The sequence below is a fragment of the Rousettus aegyptiacus genome, unplaced genomic scaffold, assembly GCF_014176215.1.
Source record: "Rousettus aegyptiacus isolate mRouAeg1 unplaced genomic scaffold, mRouAeg1.p scaffold_m13_p_5, whole genome shotgun sequence".
NCBI classification, from domain to species: Eukaryota; Metazoa; Chordata; class Mammalia; order Chiroptera; family Pteropodidae; genus Rousettus; species Rousettus aegyptiacus.
This window is the reverse complement of record NW_023416308.1, coordinates 96461071-96476068: the sequence shown is the minus strand read 5'-3', so window position 1 is coordinate 96476068 and position 14998 is coordinate 96461071. Positions and strand designations below refer to the sequence as shown.

The 14998-nt window shown below is 34.9% G+C and overlaps 1 long non-coding RNA gene across 2 annotated transcripts in view; it reads right to left on the bottom strand.

Annotated features, from left to right (window-relative positions):
* Nucleotides 1–14998, bottom strand: part of LOC118602771 — a 594064-nt gene that overhangs the window by 165777 nt on the left and 413289 nt on the right. For both annotated transcript variants that reach the window (XR_004950748.1, XR_004950749.1), the window contains one exon: nt 1166–1295. This is a non-coding gene — a long non-coding RNA (uncharacterized LOC118602771). The remainder of the gene's footprint in view (nt 1–1165; nt 1296–14998) is intronic.

Below are 14998 nucleotides of genomic sequence, written 5' to 3'. Positions count from 1 at the left end.
CAAGCAGAGATCCTATATATTTATCTTATGCACACAGAAATTCTTTAATAATGTGCAAATCTTTTACCCATTTGACTTAACTTCATGCTTTTGATTAATGAGAAAAGTAGAATCTTCCAATTTCTCAGTGTATCTGCCTTCATTTAATATGTGCAGTGTAGACAGTGTTGGCTTTGAAGTTGGGAAATAATTTGGTTGCAAATCTTGACTCTTCTACTCATGCGTAACCTTGGTCATCCTAGAGACTGCCCTGTACCAAGTTTTCAGAGAGTTATAAGATGAAACAAATATTTTAAAGTGGGTTATATGGTGCTTACTTGTAGGTCAAAAACAGTATTTTTTTTCACTTCAGACTAACCTGTGTTCCATTGTGATTAGAGTTATCTTCCTTTTTCCTTTCTACCTGTCTCAATATTACACATTTTGAAGGACTTTGAGAGCATCCTATCTCAGTTTTAAAATTCATTTTAGACCACCTGCACAAACACAGACACATTTATACATATCATATAAATGTGTATATATTTATCTATATTACATATTTTTTATTATTTATTTATTTTTACAGCTTTTTGAGATATAATTGACATATAACCATTGGTAAGTTGAAGGTATATAACATGTTAATTTGATACACTTATATATTACAATATGATTACCAGTATAATGTTGTCAAACACCTCTATAAGGTCATACAATCAACTCTTGTGGTAACAAAATTTAAGATCTACTCTTTGAGCAACTTCCAAGTATACATTATTATTAATTATAATCACTATTGTGCACATTTGATCCCTAAAACTTATTCATCTTGTGACTAGAGGCCTGTACAATTGGACCAACAATATAGATCTATATTTTAAAAAGTTATCCTTGAGATGCCTAAATCTATGTCTATATACTCACCTTGATTCTCTCTCATAAACACTTTTATTTTGTTGCTGTGTTTGAAAGTTATATGTTTACTTAATTTATCTTACCAAAAGACAATTAATTCTTTCAGGGAAGTGACTGTGTCATAGTCAGTGACTTGTCTTAGACATGTTGGCTGACTAAGCCAGCATTAAATGTCGTGGTCAGAGATTGAAGAGCACTCTTCAGGGACCCAAGGACTTGCTTCAGGAAGCAGAGGAAACGTGTGCTGTGTACACAGATTGTTACTCACCTGATAGTGGTGATTTGGCCAGATGGGAATGTGGATAATTCCATTCATTAATTACCAAAGACTCCTTGGAGTGTGCTTTCTTTAGACTTGAGTATAGTTTCTCCCAATCTAGACACCAGCCTGGTTAGCTCTGGAGAAAGAAAAGAAGGCCTGAGTGGCTGACTTGGCTAATTCAGTGGGAAAAATTACTTTTAAGAAAATCCTTTTCAAAAATCCTAAATTTTATGGCTTATTTACCTACACAGCCAATGTTCATAGGAGGTGCAGCTAAAAGTCCATTTTGCGGGCACCATCCAGGGAAGCTGGACGAGGAGGCAGGGACGTGAGGTTACATTTTATTCGCATATGACTCAGCCCCAACCTCAGCCTTGGCGATGCTTGAGTGACTCATTTTTTTGGCACTGTCTTTGTTAACTCCTGGGATCAGAAGAAGTGTCCTGTTTACATAGCCTCACATATGGCTGCTCACTCAGTTTTTTGTTTTGAAGAAGATGAGAGATGTCTGCTTCCATCCTCGCAATTGTTTGGTGGTGTTCACTGACCAGAAAAATGACTTGGTTATGCTTCTCCTCCCACTCAACGTCTTATCCTCTTCCTGTCAGCAGGCCGACCCTTCCTCACAGCTTTTCCCATAATCTCTCAAGGTAAAACACTTTTTTTCCCTTTCAGAGAAAGTGTCCAAAGCCTGGATTGTTTACATTAGCTCCTGTAGCATACTTCTACTATGTAATCCTTTCCTAAGATCCAGGGGTGAATTTTAACACAATTTCCAATTCTTATAGTTTGAACAGCATTCTTCTTCTTTTTAGAAATGAGCCTTAGGCTTCAATACAGATGCCACATAAATGGGGACCCCTCCTAAAGTAATATTCACTCCGGGGATGAGTAACAGGCTGGCAGCACGGTGGTCTCTAGGGACAGTGCCATCAAAGACACTAGTCAGAAAATAACTAGAATCCCTCCTCCGCCCCAACCCCCACAACCTGCTCTCCCTAAAGCATTCTGAATTCACAGTCCCTTGCCCCCACACACACCCGCCCTAACGGAGAGAAAATGACAAGCAGAAAAGTGCTCAGAGGCCCACCCACCTATAGCTAACTGCCTCTGATCATTCTAGCTCAGCCTCATATGACACTGGCCTTTAGGGACTTGCTCCCTATTGCAATGTCATTATTTGGGCCCCCTGTCGCAGCGTTTCCAAGGTAAAGAATAGCTTTCTTCCTGAAGCTTTGGACAAGCTGTCCTGATTCAGCAGGAGAAATCTGAAAATCGTGATGTTTGTGCACTTCCTAATCCATTATTCAAATCCATAGACACTCCTAGCATTTAGAGAGAAGCCTCCTCCCTGCACCCCCTGGAGAGAATCACTCATTCAAGTGACTGAAGTAAAAAATCAATCCTTTCACTCTTTTTAAAAGATGTCGTTTTTTTATCCCCCTTCTGGCTTCCTCTGCATTCTGATAGTTGCCAACTGCAGTGGGTAAAGATATAACTTAAATAGCACGATGTGTTTGTGGCTATGGGATACCTTGACATTCTAAAATTCGCTCTCTCCACCCCAACCCACCTCACCATTGCCACCAATGGCCTTTTAATTAAAATGCTTCTTTGGAAGAAGAGAGTGCAAGTGTTAATGACAGCCTGGTTTCAGCATTACAATCCGAGGAATAAAGCTACAAATGTGTGATCACACAGTAACTCTAAACAACCCTACTTTGCAAAAAGAAAAAGAGATTATTTATAAAAATCAGTTTTCTGCTTAATTAGTCTTCTCTGTGTATATTGCTCATGGTGGAGAGTATGGTCAAAGTATGATGTCACTGCCAGAGCATTCATATGCTGGTAAATTACACACACACACACACACACACACACACACACACACACACACGTGCATGCACAGGCATACACACAGATTTGACAATTGCTAGGATGCCGGGTAGTGTATTTAAAGGGTTAAAAATAAAAAAGAAAGGGGAAAAAGCAATTACACTTCTACCTAGTCATGAAAAATACCACCTGCTAATTAATGTGAAATAGGGAGTGTATTTCTTCCCTGTGAATTTAGAGCAAGCCGTCTGTCTCTCTCATTACACTCCAGCCCAGGTCCCACAAGGGAAGGGCCATGAGAACTCACCTTAGAACACATACATGGGAAAGAGCTCCTGTTTAAAGAACCTAAGTCTTTGTCTTGACTCAGTTTCTTTTCCCACTAATCTCAGTCCCTTTACCTTTACCACTCATTTTGTTAGAAAAGATTATACTTCTCTAAATAAATGCTAGACAGTCACATGACAGTGCCTTTTCAGGCCTGCTGGCATTTCTTACCTAATTCATTTATTTATATTTTCATTAGGGTGCCCAGCTTTTGCTGGAGGAGGAGTACTGCCTTCTCAGTTAATAATATTTCCTTTTTATCCTAAGCTTCTACCCTCTCTTGTTGAAATAATTAAATGTCTTGCTTTTACTCCACTGACAAGCACTACCCTGAGCTGATCAGGCAGGGTAGATGCTCTGCCTAGCTCTGGGCAACTCCCAAGTGGAGGGAAAAGCTTATATGTAATATTTATTTTCTGAGTATAGAAAATTCCATAGTTCACTCTTCATTTCACACACATGGCTTTGTAGAAATGAAACAATCATATTTTCGTAGGAAGAAAATGAAGACAGCAATAAGATTCGAATGTCATAATTATACTTGTTCAATAAAAGGGCTCCTTTACAGTGACCTAGAGAAAACCGAAATGTAAATGTAAAGGCTGCCTGGTAGAATTAATGTGAGTATAGTGAGAATGTGTAAAATGAGGGAGTATGAGTGTAAAAATAGACACATGTACAGTCTTGTGTTTTACAACCCTCCGTGCATAATGGTGAGGTTTTTGTTGCTGTTTTCCCCTCCCCAATGTCAGCTGAATAACAATGTCAGCTTGCTGAGCTAAATAGATCCTGTGTACAAGCCTGTGTAGATGTATCATTATTTCTGTCACTAATTTTTTACAGTTGGTAATTCAAAGTATTCCTTTTTTTAAAGTGTTTCATCCACTTGACTACTAGTCCAACCTGATCATACCATAGAACTTTCTCATGTTTCCATCGTAATATCTTATAGCATTTCCTTTAGCATTTCATTGTGAACCTAATTCTGATCTAACAGGGGTAATTTATGCTAACTAAAATTTAAAATATATATACATACTGCACACACACAACATACACACACACACACACACACACAACTACCCACACACAATTCCCTGTTTTTCTGTACTATCTAACTGGCTAAAAAATGACAGTTATTAACATTGTAAAATTACTTACATAAATTCTAGCATCTTTTTTGTGGTTATTTTCTTTTTATAAATTTTGCAAAATCCCCTCCTTCCTGCATTGCTCCTGTCTTCTAGGCTTATTGGGAGGTGAATTGTTTCTTACTATTTATATTTTCCATATCGAAGTTTCTTTTATTTAAAGAAAAGAAAACCAGGATAGCAAAGACAAAGTCTTAGAGAAATTGGCTAAAAATAAAAGTCTAAAAAATCCTTAAATAGTAATTTTAGAAATGGTTAAACAGCTAAATCTGGAAATCGTGTAGCAAGTGCGCAGTCTCCTACTTTGCTGATGGGAATGAAAATTGTAACAGGATTTCTGAAGAAAATGCGGCAATATATTATCAGTGTATTTGCACTTGTATATCCCTTGACTCAACAGTTCCTCCTCTAGGAATTAATATTAAAGCAGAAAGGGACCTGCTGGTTTACAAAGACATAGCTATCAGAATCTTATCATAGTTTAATCTTCTAATAATGAAGCAATGAAAAGAAATTTGATGTCCAGTCATAGAAATTAATTATTTAAATTACAATAGTTCCATATCATGCAACATTATGAGGACTTTGAAAATTATTACATGAAAAATATGTAATAATATGAAGAGATAAACATGGTATATCTTATTCCAGAAAAGTTTGTTAGATAATATTACCATTTAATACAGTTTTGTTACTATAAAAGATGATATTTGCATAAAGCACCTGATGAAGTGATTAAACCAAAACAAAATATTAGTATTGGCTATTTTTCCATAATACATGTACAGATAAAATTTTTTAAAAAATTCTTCTTTAAGTTTGTTTATGTTTTTTAAATTTTTAAATAAAGAATTCATATTACAAGAAAATGTTTTTCAAAAAGAACTAGTTGGATAGCAAAAAGGTTTATATGTTTAGCTTTTTAAGACATAATTATTTGTTAATATAACACATTTGTCACTTTTTTCATCATAAATATACATGTAATTATTATAATTGCAGTAATTGTTCACTATGTTATCCAGCTTCATAATATATTAACATACATCTTAAAATGTAATATTGAAACAATAAAGGAGTCAATGGAGATGCAGCATTACTTATTAACAGTTGACCTTAATTAATTGAACATTGCAGGAGCTCCACAAGTATTGCATATATTTATGTGTTTTTAACTTAGAAATAAATTTCTAAATCCCCGTCCCCTAAAAGACGTGATACACAGGTTTCCAATTTCCTAGGTTTATTTTCTATTCACTTATATAACTGAGTATATTTTTGAGACATGGCATTTGTATCTCAATGGCTCAGTGGATAGTGTCCCAAGCAACAGGAAAATCATACATAAGACATGAAGATGCGAAGACTTCCTATCCTGAGCAGGGAAACTGTATTCCATTTGATGTGTTTGGATTTATGATTAATGTGCAGACACAGTAAAAGTAGGAGGGAATGAGGATCGGGCAGGGTGACATCATGTAGCTGTTAGTAAGCCATGGCCTTTCTGAATTTGGTTCTTATGAAAGTAATGGGTTTTAAGTCTCAGAGTAATAAGAGCATATTTATGTTCTAGTAATATTCTGGCTATAGTAAGGAGAATCCTTTGATAACTGAACTGAGGCAAATCTATTAGGTTAGTAAATAAATATAGCTTGAGATGATGGGACCCATTTAAGGCAAAATGGATTGAGGAAAGGATACAGATTTAAAAGAAAGTATGAGATAATTATTTGCTTTTACATTCTTCTGATGTAAAGTAATGAAGGAGAAGTTTAATAATGATTGCCAGCTTTCTTGCTTAGGTAAACAGCCTGAGTAGTTAGAAAAATTTTCCTAGTCTCATTGTCTTATAAATATAATTTAAAAATAAGTTAGGGTTACATATCCTTTTGATTTTCTTTTGCACCTTTTCTAATACTAAGAGGTGTATAAATTCCACCATCTACTTTATCCATGAAGAAAATCATAAAGTAGGCCAACTGACTGCACAATATTTGTGCTCCATAAAATATCTGGGACATCAGTGCTTTTAAAAAAGCATCTGACTTACCTCATTCACTTTCCCTGGTAGGTACTCCAAACTTTCTCTGCTTCCCTCTAGTTGCTAACCCAGAATTTTTCAAAATGGTTTTCATATAACAAGTTTCACAGAGTGGTTTGTAATAAAAGTGTTCCATGGTAAAATAAGTTTGAGAAACAGTGTGTACACAGTGAAATATGGTGACATGCATAATTAGTTTCAGAGACATTCCTATGTTATAAATATTGGCTTATACTAATGTTTAAAAATTTAGTGCTTATATTTTCATGTCCATGTGTCTGTATAATGTGTGTGTGTGTGTGTGTGTGTGTGTGTGTGTGTGTGTACAGACACAGTATTTCTGTTATAATCTTTTCACTGATTTCCTTTTAATTTGGGAAACTAGTTTTTGCTTTTAAGGTCTTCAACTTATTGGATGAGACTCACTCACATTATTGAGATTATTCTCTACTTAAACTGATTGTACATTTTAATCACATCGACAGTATCTTCAGAGCGACATCTAGGCAAACATTTAACCATTACAGTATGTACAAATGTATATTAATTTATGTCTACATTATGGGAAATATTATTCTGTATAGCATAGTTTGAAAATACAATTCAAACCTAACTGCACCTTGATTGCAAAAGTCAGTTTCACTTGTTCAGGTCAAGACTTGTAAGAGAAAGTTTTTTTAGCTTCTTTGTTAATGCCAAAACATTTCTCTCTATTTATATTCTTATTTGTCCTTTATTCATATCTCTTAGAATTTACTTTCCCATTTTCCCCTACCACCTTGAAAACTTCTATATGGAGTGACTAGGTCTACTTGGAAAAGTGACCTGACATGAATTCTTTTATGGCCAAGTTATTTTTTGCAAAAAAATTAGAAAACTTTTCTCATATTTTAACTGTTAGAACTAATAAGATTTTCTGATTATCCCAAGTGGTTTCCATTATTAATTGTTTGAAAAAGGGCCTAGAAGGAATGGACCAGGATATATGTAATGTCTCCATTATCTATTGCTAATAACAAACCACTCAAAAACTTAGTGGCATAAAATGATCCCATTTTATTATCTTCATGGTCTCTGTGGTTCTGAACCTAGATTAGGCAAAATGGGCATATTTTGTCTCTGTTCCATATTGTTTGTGACATGAGTTACACAGTTTAAAGGCTGGAGGTGACTAATATTGCTATGAATTGAAATATCTGGGGCTGGAAGATCTGTGTCCAACTGGCTTCTTTACTTACACGTCTTTATGCCCCTGTGCTAAGATTACCCAAGGCTGGTCACGTCTGGGTAATTTGTTGATCAGTACAACTACACATGACCTCATGTGGCTTGTGCTTCTCATACATGGACACTGGGTTCTCAGATAAAACACTTTGAGAGAAAATGTTCAGAAATGGGCCTTCTGAGATAAAAAGGAAGAAGCTACATGGCCTATAACTTAGCCTCAGAAGTCATATGGCGTCACATCTGTCAAATCTATCAGCCAAACTCACAAGCCCATCCAGATTCAAGGAGAGAGAATACAGACCCCAGTCTTGATGAGAGGACAATTGAAGGATTTAGATCTATAATTTAAAACTCCCAAATACATTTTAATTAACAGTAAGTTCAAGGTCAGAGTATAGGTTACTAACTTAAGTAAATTTTCAGGGAAAGGAGGTTATTGAGAAACTGAAAAGTGGATCCCAGATACTTTTAGAAAAGGATTAGAGAGATTCCATTTTACCATTTCTAATGTTCTCCTGTACATGTCTTGGCTATTAAATTTTCAGATATTACAAATGGTAAAATAATAGTGCTCCCAATCCATCCAATAAGTTCCCCAGACAGTATTGACACACTTTTAAGCAGGAATTCAGCATAAGATACAGTATTTAAATGGCCAGTTATCAAATTATTAACACTTAAATAACTCATATATCTGTGTAGTAAGTTGCAATACTATAGAGTACCAGATATATATTGGGATTTTTTCCTCCTACACTTCTTCAAGAATGTTTAAGGAATTAAGGACTGTTTAAGCAAATAAACAATGAGATAGTATTAAAGATCTTAAGGTACTATATAAATTGAAATCTTTTGATAGTGTCCCCAGACCTGGAAGAAGGAAACACTTGGGATCCATGAAGAGTTAAATCTTAAGAAAAAAAGAGGAGAAGATGGTAGCAAAAAACATGTTAAACAACAGAGCAGGAGATAATACCCACTGGAAAACAGCTGTGTTATAATTGTAGAGGACTCAATATCCTCTTGCCTGAACTTGAGGGCAACTAAAATATTGTTTTCTGTGACTATGTGAATCCATTAGAGCTGATTTTCATTTCAGATAGTAAATATGCAATAAAAACTTTTTCGAGTCTTTATAATGAATTAAAAAAATAGTGAGAGATATCTGTATTGGGTTAAACCTTGAGTTTCTCATTCATGGGTCTTAGCAAGGCAACTTAGTAGTTGTGACTTTGGGGGCAAGTTATGGTTCTCGGTTCTAAATATATAAATTAAGAATAGTGAGGATTCTCCCATGAGGATCCCCTTAGTATACGTAAAAGATCTTGGTACACAGTATATGCTCATCAAATACTGTTCTTTTAAGCATCTAACTTCTTCTAAGGTTTTAGTTTTTTTAACAGTGAAATGAGAGAAAGTGATCTTTAAGACTTGTGGTGTTACTTTCAGAAGTCTAAGAGAATAGCACAGAGGGGTAAGTGTTGAAGATAGAGCAGTCATTCTCAATAGAGGTATTTTGCTTTCCAAAGAGATATTTAACTATGTCTGGAGACTTTTTTGACAACTGTTACTACACGGTTAGGGATAAGTTGGGGATACCACTGACATCAAGTGATAGAGGACAAGAATGCTGTTAAACAGGGCAGGCCCCACAACAATTTTCCAGCTCCAAATGTCAATAGTGCTGAGGATGAGGACCTCAGGTTAAAGGGCTCTGGATAGGGCATGTTGACAATGTCTAAAGCACATTTGGTATTACAAAATCAGGAATTTATTCCTATTGGCATAGTTTTCAAGTCCCAAAAGATGAATGAATCTTGATTCCATTCTGAGTTTAACATGTTTCCAGGCTTTTTCTTTTAATATCAAATCTTCACTATCTGCCACCAAGAAGGCTGCTGGTGGTGTGCGAAGAGGTATTAACTAAGTCCTCTTTATGTTCTTATGAATTTGTGAATGAAGTAGATGGAAACTAACAAGGCGGAAAATGGTTGTAAATGTAAATGCCAATGTGCTTAATGATCCAGGGAAACAAGTTCAATTGGAGCTTGTTGGATGAAAATTATTCTGTTGGTTGACCTGTCCACAAACACAGTGAGGCTGAGAGACTGCTAAACACTAACATTAGCAGAAGAATGACTTAATTAAATGAATAAACGGAAATCCTGAGTAATGAATCTTTAAAGTGATAAAAATTCTCTGCTCGTTTTCTGGTCTAGGAAGCGACCATGAAGTTACTTTAATAGAACTAGCTTGGAAGAGCTACTGGCTTAGTATGTGTCTTCCAGGACAAGGACAATGGACCTGGGTCTGAAGTCTAGCTTCGCTACTGTATAACTTCACTTTTTTCACAGTAAAATAAAATTTATAATGTGTCATACCATACAAGGTCATTGTAAATATTAAAGGATGTAATACATGTAGAATGTTTAAAACTTTTCATGTTCCTGGCCCTGGAAAAAGTTAAATAAATAATATCATCTCACACATAGCAGGAGCTCGATCGACATTAGTTCTACTCCTTTCTCTTAGAAACCTTGTTTCCTCAGGTCTCAAATTACTAATTTAAGATTTTTCAGATCTGAGTAGAGCCTTCTAAAGTATGCTGAAATAACTGGTATATTGAAATATCATCATTAAATAGTCATTTTTATTTCATCTATTGAGGAGTATGTGCACTTTGCTCACCTACTATGTATTGAAAAATCCTTATTCGATAATTGAAAAATAAATGTTTCCTAAATTTAGTTTTGTGTAAGCTCAAGAACGTGATTTTATAGCATTATATTTGCATAGTGGAACAAGCATAGGTTTTGAAGTTCCACAGATGAAATTTTAAATTTAATTTAAATTAACCCTGCATTTAATTAATCCTGACTGTAGGCTACATTCTTTGTATTTTCTAAACTTTTCATTTGTAAATTGTGGATACCATCTACATAATGGCATAATTTTCAATAAGTGTTCAACAAGTATTAATTCCTTCTTCCTCCTCATCTTTAGATGTTGTTTAAAGTATGCTCTTGTGACTCTATATTTCAAACACTCTACAAGATAGAAACTAATCTATAGCTGGGTTTATATTGTACCTATATGACCAACTTATAGATTCAGTGAAGCCAGAGGTAGAACAAAACAAATCCAAAAATGAATATTCACTGTATTTTACTGAGTCATCAATTGACTAAACTTTTCATATTATAGACAAATGTTTTAGCATCCTGTTGACCTAGCTGAACATTTTCAGTTTTGTTTAAATTTTTTTTTCTCAGCCTTTTATTTACCTTATAACACCAGAGTGATTGTGACTTCTTTTCTTCTTGAGACTTGTAAAAACCAACAAACGTGGAACTAAATAAGGCAAGGATGAAGGAAGTAGGTAGGTACATAAGTAACGCCACATACAAACTAGCAGCATCCCACAAGAGGACATGGCAGATACTCAAAACGCCTCACAGATGGGGAGGTGAAAATATGGGGAGAGACTTTTATATGTTTACACTATGTTTCCTAAGCAACTTCACAAGCCCAGTTTGCTCAGCGACATAATAAAGCATGAGATTTTTTAAAGATAATAACAACCAAATACTGAAATACTGAACCATTAGAAACTTGAGACTGACTGCAAGGAGCCAGTTGTCCTATTCTGGCCAACAGGAGAGGTGTAAAGCAGATGATGGAACATTTGCAACGTGTTTTTAGGAGGGATAGACATCAACTATGCCAGAGGAGACCTAAAACGTCCCACGAGTATAAATAGATCAGGTTTTGTTTTCTCACTCTCTCTTTTTCTCTCTTTCCCCCCTTTCTTTTCTAGTCTGAAGCTGGGGAGAAGGTACACAATCTGTCCCAGCATCTGTCACTCCGCCTCCCCTTTGTTCATTGTTTTTCTGCTTTCCTTTAACCTTGTGAGATGTAAAGCAGTTTTTGCATCCTTTCTCAATCCTGGAAATATATATTGTTTTATTAACCTACTCTATTTATGTTAAAGAATAGAGCCTCAGAAGATGTCTTTACATCCTACCTCTTCCCTCTTACTAAGGCATATTGTAAATGAGATGGAGTAGGGTGACTGTGCTCAGAATCATCAAATGGAATTATATGAATTTAGAATCAAACAGATTTGGTTGGAAATTTTGGCTTTATCACTTAATAATTATGTGACAAGCAACTTTCTTAACCAACCCAAGATTTAGTTTCCTTTTCAAAGTCATCTGGTGGAGATAGTTCTTATCTCTCAGTTTTATTATAAAGAATAAAAAAATGAATGTAAATAGGCTTGTTTTGTACTTACAATAGAGCAGATGCTCAACAAAACATTTTTTATCATTTTTATTTGATAATAAGTGGCCAACATAGTATCTAGGTGTTTAAAAGTTAAGGAATTAACAACCCAGATGTAAATTAATTATGTTATCAATTGCCACAAGATTACATTTTGGGGAGAAACTTGTCTTTGGTAGGAGGAGAGTGCCTAGGCTAAGTAAGTTTGGATATGGAACTGAGAGGTTTTAGAGGCATAAAATTAAAAACTAGTTTGAACAGTATATTCAAAGTACTCTGTATAATAAACACACATAAAAGTTAGAAAAGAAAATGTGAACTAGGAGAAGGGATAGGAGAGCATAGAGTGGAAATCACCAAGACAAGCAGATAATCCAGCAAAGCAGGATGAAAGGTCCATAAGAAATTGTTGGTCATGGACTAATTTGACTTTTACTGAGTACGTATTAGCAAAATGTTCTGTGCACCACATGCCTTTTGTCAGAGAGTTGCACAAATATCACAACGGGGCCAATTTCTACATCCGAGTTTACATTAATCAGAAAAGTAAGAGATAACGCATGAAAGTGAGAGAATCCAGAAGAGTCAGTAATTGAGAGACAACACCAGGAGAAATCTTGGAGAAGGCATTAGACTTCTCAGAGAAAGTGAAATAGGGGGTTCAAGTCAATTTAATTCAAAACTGAGAAAACAGAAAAACCTTCGTTGGCATCCAAAATACTGACACAATGCTTGGGAAGGTGAGAATCGATGAAGAGAGAATACTATATATTCAGATAAAGAGATTTACAGTGGAAATAGTCTTGTATATTTTCAACATTAAAAACCACTAATTTAAGAGAGATTGTTTTTCCCATAAAGAAGTAATTTAAGAGAAAGACTTTACTGGACATGGACAAATTCTTTAAAATTCACTGAATCTAAAGTCCCCTTTCAAAGTGGAATACCATCCCACACCCTCAAATGGGAATAATGATAATGTATAATTCCAGAACTATACACAAGATTATTTGTGTAAAATGTTTAGTATAATAACTGGCACAAAGTAAAAGCTTAGTAAATTTTCATTGTACAGAGATGAGTATTTTTAGTCTTATCTTAACAAGGGATTTCCAAATTCATCTCAGGGAAGAGCCTGTACATACTTAGGAAAATATCTTGATACATAGTCTAGAAGTAGAAAACGAGATCTTTAGGATGAGGGAGTCTCAAATAACAAACATAATTAGAGGCTATAGTGTTAGAGTTGGGTAATTTAGTAGGTCTATAAAGTCCTCAGAGTCTCAAATTCTTTTCATTTTTCTTCATGACCACCTTGGGATGTTGGCCATTTTCTTAGGTTGCATAATGGCTGTTAATTTTATTAAATATTAAAATACCCCATAACTTCCCTATACCCTGAAAAGAGAGTTATAACAGTTGTGTTTTCTTTTAAGCACTATTTCATTTAAATTAAAAAGTCTAATTAAGAATGTGATAACCGAAGAGTTTATTTTTCTTGTCAAAATGATTGCTATTTATGCCACTTATTCCAATTTGAAAACACAATATTAAAGTGTTTCTCTGTGTCTATGAAACCTCAAAAATGTTATATCTGCTTTCCTAAAGCTGATCAAAAACTCAAGGAAAATTCTGAGTCTGATACTCTGGAAACTAGTAAGTTTTGCTGTAACCAAATTCAGGAAGATTTCAATTTAGGGTCTTCTGGAGAAAGAAAATAACAAAACAAAAACATAAAAGGCAAAGCAGCCTGACAACACATTGCTATTCACAGTAATAAGGTCAACGGAACACTATAGGAAACACCCCTGCAGCTTAATCAATGATCAGCTCTTACACATAAGTCAAAGACGCACTCAATTGCTCCAAATTAGGAAAAACTGACGTCAAGAACTGGCTTGATTTCTTACTGGCTTCACACCCTGTTGCCTGCAGTGACAAAGTAATAACAAATTCTGTTTCTCCCAAAGCACAAACTTTATTTTGTGTTATTTTTTTTCCCACTTGTATGCTTCCTTAATTTATGCCGAAAGCAAACAAATATATCCAGAGAGGCTTTAACAGCGGGGTTGATCTCTATGTTGTTATTAGCTACAGATGACAATAGTGAAGTAATTAATCTCGCATCTTCAGTTCCTGTTCTCTACACAACTTAGGATACACGGTGTTATATATACTACCATAAAGGAAAAATAGTTATTTCATATGTTGAGCCAAGGATTTTATATTTTTAATTCTTATTTTCTTAACCTATGGATTCTTTTGTAATAGACCTGTTCATATCTTTGGATATATCAACTATAAAAACAAAATAACATTTTATGTCTAGACTTTGAGAATTAGGGAGGTCGGTGAGGTTCACTGATTTTACATTAAGAGCAAAAAGAATTATAGCTGCTTGCCCTAAATATTTGTCCGAAACTGCATATAAAAATGTACTCTCTCTGCTTGCCTCACACATAACACTCAAAGAAGAAATAAATGTAAATACTAGTTTCCATAATGAGATATCACTTCACATCTGTCAGAAAGTCTATTATAAAAAAGATAACAAAGAACAAGTGTTCGCCAGGATGTGGAGAAACAGGAACTCTCAAGCACCGTTGGTGGTTTTGTAAACTGGTGCAGCCACCAGGGAAAACAGTAAGAAGATTCTTCAAAATATTAAAAATAAAATTACCATATGATCCAGCAACTTCACTTCTGCATATTTATCCAAAGAAAATGAAAACACTAATTTGAAAAGTAATATGTACACCTGTGTTTATTGCGGGATTATTCACAATAGTCAAGATATAGAACAACCTAGGTCTCTTTTGTTAGATGCATGGATACATATACACACACACAGTGGAATATTACTCAGTCATAAAACAAGATGAAATCATGCTATTTGCAACAACATGAATGGACCTAGAAACTACTATGCTAGGTGAAATAAGTCAAAGACAAATACTCTATGAAATCATTTAT